Genomic DNA, 8,207 nt, shown 5'->3' on the forward strand with positions numbered 1-8,207 from the left:
AGAGAAGAACGAGAAAGAGGAAGAAGTGAAAGAAGAGTAAGAGGAGAAAGTGAGAAACAATTAAGAGGAAGATGTGGAGGAAGAATAGGAGGACATGAGGAACGAAAGAGAGGAAGAAGAGAAAATGAGGAAGGAAAAAGATAAAGGGATGGAGACTGAAGAAAGGGAGAAAGTGAGGAACAGGAATGAGAAGGAGGAGGAGGAAGAAGGGGAGGAGCAAGAAGAAGAGGATAAGAGGAAGATATGTAAGATGAAGAAAAGGAGAAAGAGAGGAGCGGAAAAGAGCTGAAGGAGGAGGAGAACCAGGAGAGGACTCGGAGCGCAGTAGATACTTGTGTACAGTTTAGTGAGTATAAAGTCGAAGGCCTGTGTGAGGGCTGGGCGAGCACACTTCAGCCCGGAGCAGCGCGGGGCATCAAAGGTGAAGGTCTCCTCGTAGACTAACAACCTCCTCCACGCGGGAAAATAACCTTAACTATACCAACTTTGAGGTAATTAAGTAGATATAAGAAAATGACGTATATATAGTTTAATAAGCAGGAAGATGGATTATTAATTAGGTAGACAGATATGGTAGATAAATAAGCAAATACATAGGTAATTAAATATGTAGATAGCTAAATTGATAGAAAAATAGGTAAAAATATTGCAGGATAGATAAATATAGATAGATAGATAGATTGATAGATAGATAGATAGGTATATGGATAGATAGAGATACAGATATTTAGATTGATTGATAGAAGGATAGATAGATGGATAAAAACAAAGGGTGATACAGTAAATATATAAAAATACATACAGTTGGCGAAGGAAGTGAGGAAGGAAGGGAAAGTGAAAGTGAAGAATCGGAAGAAAATAGAATAAGGTAGAAATATATAGTTAAAAAGATAGATTCATCGATTACTTACCCGTACACGTATATAGAAAATAATTAAGTAATATAAAAGAAATCAACATCAAACAAACAAATACTTATAAAAGAGATATTGGTACAGCTCCTTGCAAAATAATGGTCATAGAAATATCACAAAAAGATGAATTTTATTTCTATTTGGTAAACAAACAACTCAATGGTCGACAAATAAGACATAACGGTATTCTTTTGATGTTTATGAGAGAGAAAGAGAGAGAATAATGATATTTTATCTCATTTACTTGGAAAACAACAGATCGACTCTGTCTGTGTGTGTGTGTGTGTGTGTGTGTGTGTGTGTGTGTGTGTGTGTGTGTGTGTGTGTGTTCTCTGCCACAAGATCCCTTTTTAGAGAGAGAGAGAGAGAGAGAGAGAGAGAGAGAGAGAGGGTACGTTTATAAGCTCAGTATGATACAAATAATGAGATGAGACAGAAAAAAGTGGGTACAGGTTGGAGACAAGTGCTGGATACGAAGACGGGGATGGAACAGGAATGAACCAGGTAATGCAGGCTGAAAGTGAGTTCAAACAAATTTGAAACAGTGGAACAAAGAGGAGATGCAACAGAAATGAAATGGAGGACAAATAAATTGTCGAAAAATACTGAAACTGAGGTGAAACAAATGAAACGGGGGAAGAACAAGTACAGAGTAATGACTGACAGACTGAGATGAAACAGGGGGGGTAGGGAAGGTTGGAAGGGGCAGTACGGTGGAAGGGAAGAAGCAGGGTGGAAGAGGGGCTCGGTAGGGTTGGAGGAAGAGGGTAGGGCTAAAAGAGGGGGAGGAGAGTGTGCAATAAAGGGGATTAGAATGGAAGGGAGAGTAGGTAGGTATATGGGATAGGGCTCAAGGGGTTAGGGGATCATTACCTGCGTCTCTCAAGTGGAAGAAGTAGTGTTTGGCCTAGGCTACCTTCCGTCTTGTTGGCCCAGGTAAGGAGGAAAACGAGAGGATTACCTAGAAGGCCTACCGAGAGAGAGAGAGAGAGAGAGAGAGAGAGAGAGAGAGAGAGAGAGAGAGAGAGAGAGAGAGAGAGAGAGAAATTAGTCAGTCAATCAGTTAGTCAGTCAGTCAGTCAGTTAGTTAGTTAGTTTGATAGTTGCCTCGTCAGTTAGTCAGATAGATAGATAGATAGTTAGTTTTCACTCCTTAGGCATAGTATGTATCATCCAGTTCACACACACACACACACACACACACACACACACACACACACACGAGTTTTTCCGAGGCAGTATAACCAGAATAGCAAATGACCTCACTAATAAGACGAGCCAGTGTTGCCACTCGAGTGACTACTAACCATTAAGATAAAATTTAGTCAACAAGAGAAGGATATGAGAGTTTAAACGAGACTTTCCTCCTCTTTCTCTCTTATTATCTTCGTCCTCTCCGTTTGCTCTCTCGTTCATCCGGAAAAACTACCTTTCTTTCGTTTTTCCTCTCTCTCTCTCTCTCTCTCTCTCTCTCTCTCTCTCTCTCTCTCTCTCTCTCTCTCTCTCTCTCTCTCTCTCTCTCTCTCTCTCTCTCTCTCTCTCTCAGGCCGCTTATCAGTAACCATTTTTTCATTCTCTCTTCCCTCTCTGGGTACACTCTATACATGCACCCTCTCTCTCTCTCTCTCTCTCTCTCTCTCTCTCTCTGCTTCATTGGGCTTTCCTCCTCTTGCATACGAGCTGCGAATATTGCATGGAACAGGGCCATTTTGTACCATTTCTTGCAGTCGAAATGTCACGCGCCCTCCCCACCTCCCTCCATCTCTCTCTCTCTCTCTCTCTCTCTCTCTCTCTCTCTCTCTCTCATAATCATGCAGGGAGTGTGAGAAGGACGCATATTTTTCCCCTTCTTCATGTGTGTGCGTGTGCGTCTCATACACACACACACATACACACATACACAACGACACACGTCAGGGAGACACACACGATAGCAAACACACGTAGACACACACACACACACACACACACACACACGCACCAACACGCCGCGGCAGGAAAATTGGCTGTGTAAGATACGATTGCTATTAACCCTCCCGCCGACACGCTGGAGCTGGAGGAGAAACATTGCTCGCTGACTTCTTGCCGCTCCTGATGTTCCGGCTGTTCTTTAGGCTGTTCTTCTCCCTCCTCCTCCTTCTTCTTCTTCTGGTGTTTGATATTTTCTATGGTTTTCTTTCTTTCTTTTGGTGATGTACTTCCTCTTCCTCATCTTGCCGCTCCTGATGCCCCGGCTGTTCTTTAGGCTGTTCTTCTCCGTTCCCCTCTTCTTTCTTGTTTTTTTTGTTATTTTTTATTGTTTTCCCTCTTTCTTTTGGTTATCTATTTTCTATTCCTTTTTTGTTGCTTTTGATGTATTTGCTGTTTTTTATGCTGTTCTTTCTGTTGTGGTATCTCCGCTGGCATGTATTTTTCTCTACTGTTTTTCCTCATTTTCTTTAATTCCTTCTTCTGCTGCTGATTATCCTGCTGTTCTGTCTGTTCTTCTTTCTGCTGTTCTTTCTCTTCCTCCTTTTGCTGAGTATGGTTTTCTCTACTTATTATTTTTTTGCTTTTGTCCTGCTACTGTTGACTTTCCTGTTGTTTTTTTCTACTGTTCTTCCTCTTTCTTATTATCCTGTTGATGTTCTTGCTTCCTTTCACTTTGGCGTCCTGTTACTGCTGTCCCTTCTTCTGCTTGTGGTGTTCTTTGTCTTCCTGTACCTGCTGCTGTTGTTTTCTGCGGTTCTCCCTCTTTCTTATTATGCTGTTGTTGATGTTCCTGCTTCCTTTAATTTTGACGTCCTGTTTCTGCTGTCCCTTCTTCTGCTTGTGGTGTTCTTTGTCTTCCTGTTCCTGCTGCTGTTGTTGTGTTTCTGCTTACTCTGATAATTCTTCGCCGTGATGCAGCGGATAAAATATTTCGCGCTGACCATATGTTGCTGCTGTTGCTATTTTTGTTCTTTTCTCTTCTATTCCTTCTGCTTCTGGTGTTCGATTATTGGTTGCTGCGCCTCTCCTGACTCTGATGACCACTTCTCTTGTTATCAGTCTTGAAGTTGAAGAGAAACACTTTACTTTAATATGCTGATGTTGATGGTGATAATGATGATGACGATGGTGATGATGATGATGATGATGATGACCACTTGTCTTGTTATCAGTCTTGAAGTTGAAGAGAAACATTTTATTTTGATATGCTGATGTTGATGGTGGTAATGATGATGATGATGATGATGATGATGATTTTCTTTCTCCTGCTCTTCCACTCACTACTTTTGTCCTATTCATAGTTTTTTTTTTCTTTTCTTTTTACTGTTCCTTTTTATGTCGTTTCTCATCTCTTTCTGCTCCTTCTATTGATCTTTTTGTTGCTCTTTTTTTTTCTCTTGTTCTTGTTTTTTATACTCCTTCCATTGTTTCCTCCTGCTTTTTTCTGACGTTTCTCTTCCTCATATTTCATCTTACTCCTGCTGTTCATGCTCTTCATTCTGTTTCCCGCTCATTTATTGACCTTTCTGTTCCTCTTTTCTTATCATATTACTGCTGTTCACGCTTTTTTTTACTGTCTTCTGCTCCTTTTGCTGAGCTTTTGTTTCTTCTTTTTCTCTTCCTTCTGCTGTTCCTCCTCCTGCTGGGTTTATCTCCTGCTTACTTACTGGCTTAACCTTACTTTTGCTTTCTTAACGTTGGTCGTGGTCTACAGTTCAAAGCCCCGTATTACAAGTTGATTTCGATAAGTTTCGGATCCCTACAGAGTTTGGTTTAGGGGTCGTATTACAAGTCGAATCCAAGAAGTTTCAGGTCCCTATAAAGTTCGGGATGAATAACTCTGCATGTAGGGACCCGAAACTTCTCCGACTCGACTTGTAATACGGCACTAAATCTGCTTCCCTCGTCCCTACTTTAATGTCAGTATTTTAATCTGCTTTCAGTCTCGTCTGTGATTACTAACTAAGAACTGAAGTATGACGGGTAGACGGTGGTTGAGTGGTTAGCGTGCAGGCCCCGCATTCACCGCATGATGGACGACGCGGGTTCGAATCCGCCGCTACCACCTGGGATTTTCCAGTCACCGCCGAGTGGCTTAAGACTACCCACATGCTGTCCTGAAGACCACCCATCAACCCGGACTCTAGAGGAAACCGTCCAAGTGAATCAAGAACGAGCTCTGAGGTGCAGCATGAGTCAAGAAAAGATGGCGCCACTATAAAGAACTTGCTGCGCCATGACAGGCTGGGGCCGACTACCATCCAGGGCCCTCAAGAAAGCCTACTGGCGCTATAGGCTGACACGTAAAAAAATTTTTAAAAATGGGGTCTTGCTCTCATTAGTGATTCGACTTTTTCTCCCCTCACTGTTAATCTCTGTAGTTGGTTTTCATTCATCTTTTGAGTTCAGCATTTTCTTTATTTTTGGTTGATAAGCTGAGGTATTTGTTTCCCTTAGTGCTTTTACTTTTTATATTAATCCTTCTTTGTTGGTTTTCATTCTTGTTTTGAATTTAACATTTGATTTATCTTGGGCTAATAGGTTTGGCCTAGTATAGGACTATATTTTTTCATTTGGTATTTGGTCTCTCTATTCGGTATTCTCAAAAGCTTCCGACTCTCTCATCAACTACTTCTCAATGCCAAAAAGAAGTTAATCGTGTTGGTGCTCATAATTGTTTTGAATTTAACATTTGCTTTATCTTCGGCTAATGGGTTTGTCCTAGTAAAGGACTCAAGTTTTTCATTTGGTGTTTGGTCTCTCTCGTCGGTATTCTCAAAAGCTTCCGACTCTCTTATCAAATACTTCCCAATGTCGAAAAGGAGTTGATCGGGTTCTCGTGAGTGTTCCTTTTTCACGGTCGTTTATCCTTCTAACTCGTGGTCTTAGCCGTTGGTCTCTAGAAGTCGGTATTCTCAGACGCTTCCATCTCTAACATCAACTATTTATCAAGGCCAAAAAGGAGTTAATCTGGTTTTTATGCATGTTTCCTTTTCTCAGTCATATATTTTTCTAACTCGTGGTCTTTGCCGTTGGTCTCTAGAGGGCAGTATTCTCAGACGCTCCAGCTCTAACATCAACTATTTATCAAGGCCAAAAAGGAGTCAGTAGGGTTTTCATGAGTATCCCTTTCACGTTCATGGTACAGAAGCTTCGTCAGACTACAACCAGGATCAAAGGGTGTAGGGTGATGGGAGGATGTGATAGTGTGTCTATTGAGAAGGGTGCGGTGAAGGATGGGCAGGGAAGGTGATGGAACGGATTGAAGAAGGAGGGAGGTGTTTATAAGGTGATAGAAGGGGGTGATGAATGTGTCTGTTGGGAAGGGTGTGCTGTTAAAGCCACCAATGGAGAGACCCAACACGCCTGCGAGAGCCTTGTCGGATGTGTGTCCTTGGGCGCTGAAACGTTTAAGGATATCAGTGTCGCTAGAGGCTTCATGTCCCTTGGTGTTGCTTCAGGTTCTTGCCGCACGCTATTCTGATCTTGTTTATCCATTCATTATCTCCTTTTTGTAGCTTCCCTAATGCATGTTTTATTAGCTCGCATGTCTCTCTGCTCTTCTGCGTCCTTCCTGCATGCATTCAACTACGTATTTTTCGTTTGTTGGGAGTGTTATCATCATTATCATCACTATTGTTATTGCTGTGGACCATTATCATTGTCGTCATTATTGTTTTTGTTGCTGCGAGTGTTGTTGCTGCTGTTAGTGGTGGTGGAGGTGTTGGGGTTGGTGGTGTTGCTACTGCTGTTGTTGTTAATTTTGTTGTTTATGTCGTTTTTAATAATGTTCTTTTTGTTGATGCTTTTTTTGTTACTGTTGGTGTCGATGCTCTTCTAGTTGTTTGTGTTACTGGTCTTAACATTCTTCAATCTTTCGTCTGTATAATATGTTTACTTTAGACAATTTTCTGGTACAATTTCAACAGACAGAACAATTTTTTTGGGGGGGTACAATTAATATTTTGGGGGGGGTATAATATCAGCAGACATAAAACCTAATCGTGACATTTCAACAAACTCAAAACAATCCTGCTTTCCCTCGTGGGCTTCATATGCCTTGAACTACAAAATACATCTACTCTACAATTTCCTGGTAGAATTTCGATAGATATTTTTTTCTCTACACAAACCTTAGTGTTAAAATTTCAACCAACAAACACAAAGACAACTTGTTTTCACCTCTATAACCATCCACGTCACGCACTTTAGTACACTTTTTACAATACACAGGTAGAATTCTAATAGAGACATAACAAATATTTTTTTTCTACAGTAACCTTGGTACAGAAATTTCAACTAACAAATAAACACAAAACAACTCTGCCTCCCCTTCACAACCACCCCACTTTACGTATCTTGATCTCTATTAATTTGCTGTGTACAATATTGACTGGTAGAATTTTAGTAGCTATTAGACAAACATTGTCTTAATAGTGGAATTTCATCAAGCACAAAACAACTATACTTTGCCTCTGCGGCCATCCCACGTCACGTCCCTTAATCTATACAATACATTTACTTTCTACACCGCACTATTAGAATTTCAGCAGATACAGAACTTTTATTTTCCCTACACGTAACTTTGTAGTAAAATTTCAACGAACCAACACACAAAAAACAACTCTGCTCCCCCTCTACAGCCGTCTCACGCTGCATACCGCCAGGCCGCCTTCCGTGAAACATAGCGAGGGGGAAAAAAACTTGTCAAAGCGAAATGTTGTAACTCAGAATTAGGATGATAAACCTTGACGAGTGTGAATGGAGGTAAATCAGAGAGCAGGACGAGAAGGAGAAGGAGGAGGAGGAGGAACGTAAAGGTTAAAGTGACAAGTTTGACGAAGTAAGGATGTATACGTACTAGGAGAAGGAAGAGGAAGAGGAGGAGGAGGAGGAGGAGAAGGAGGAATGCAAAGGTTAAACTGGCAAATTGGAGAAAGTAATTGGTTTAATCACACTTGTTCTCGTGCTGTCAATGATAGAGAGGCAGCTCACAAAAGGTACCAGAGCCTTCAAACTAATGCTAATTATGAACTTTAAATTTCTGCCCGAAATCGTGCCAAATCTATTCTCCGACTAACCAAAAATTCTTTCATTAATAGAAAATGCCCAAACCTTGCTTTCTCTAACTCTTCCCGTGACTTCCGGCATCTAGCCAAAAACATCTCCAACTTCACTTCTTCATCTTTCCCTCCACTCCTCAGTCCTGACGGCAACACTGCGTCTCATCTATCTCTAAGGCTGAACTCTTCTCTCAAACTTTTTCTATAAACTCTACTCTGGACGATTCTGGGCATATTCCTCCTACTCATCCCCCCTCTG

Source organism: Eriocheir sinensis, chromosome 18 (assembly GCF_024679095.1).
Source record: "Eriocheir sinensis breed Jianghai 21 chromosome 18, ASM2467909v1, whole genome shotgun sequence".
Taxonomy (NCBI): Eukaryota; Metazoa; Arthropoda; class Malacostraca; order Decapoda; family Varunidae; genus Eriocheir; species Eriocheir sinensis.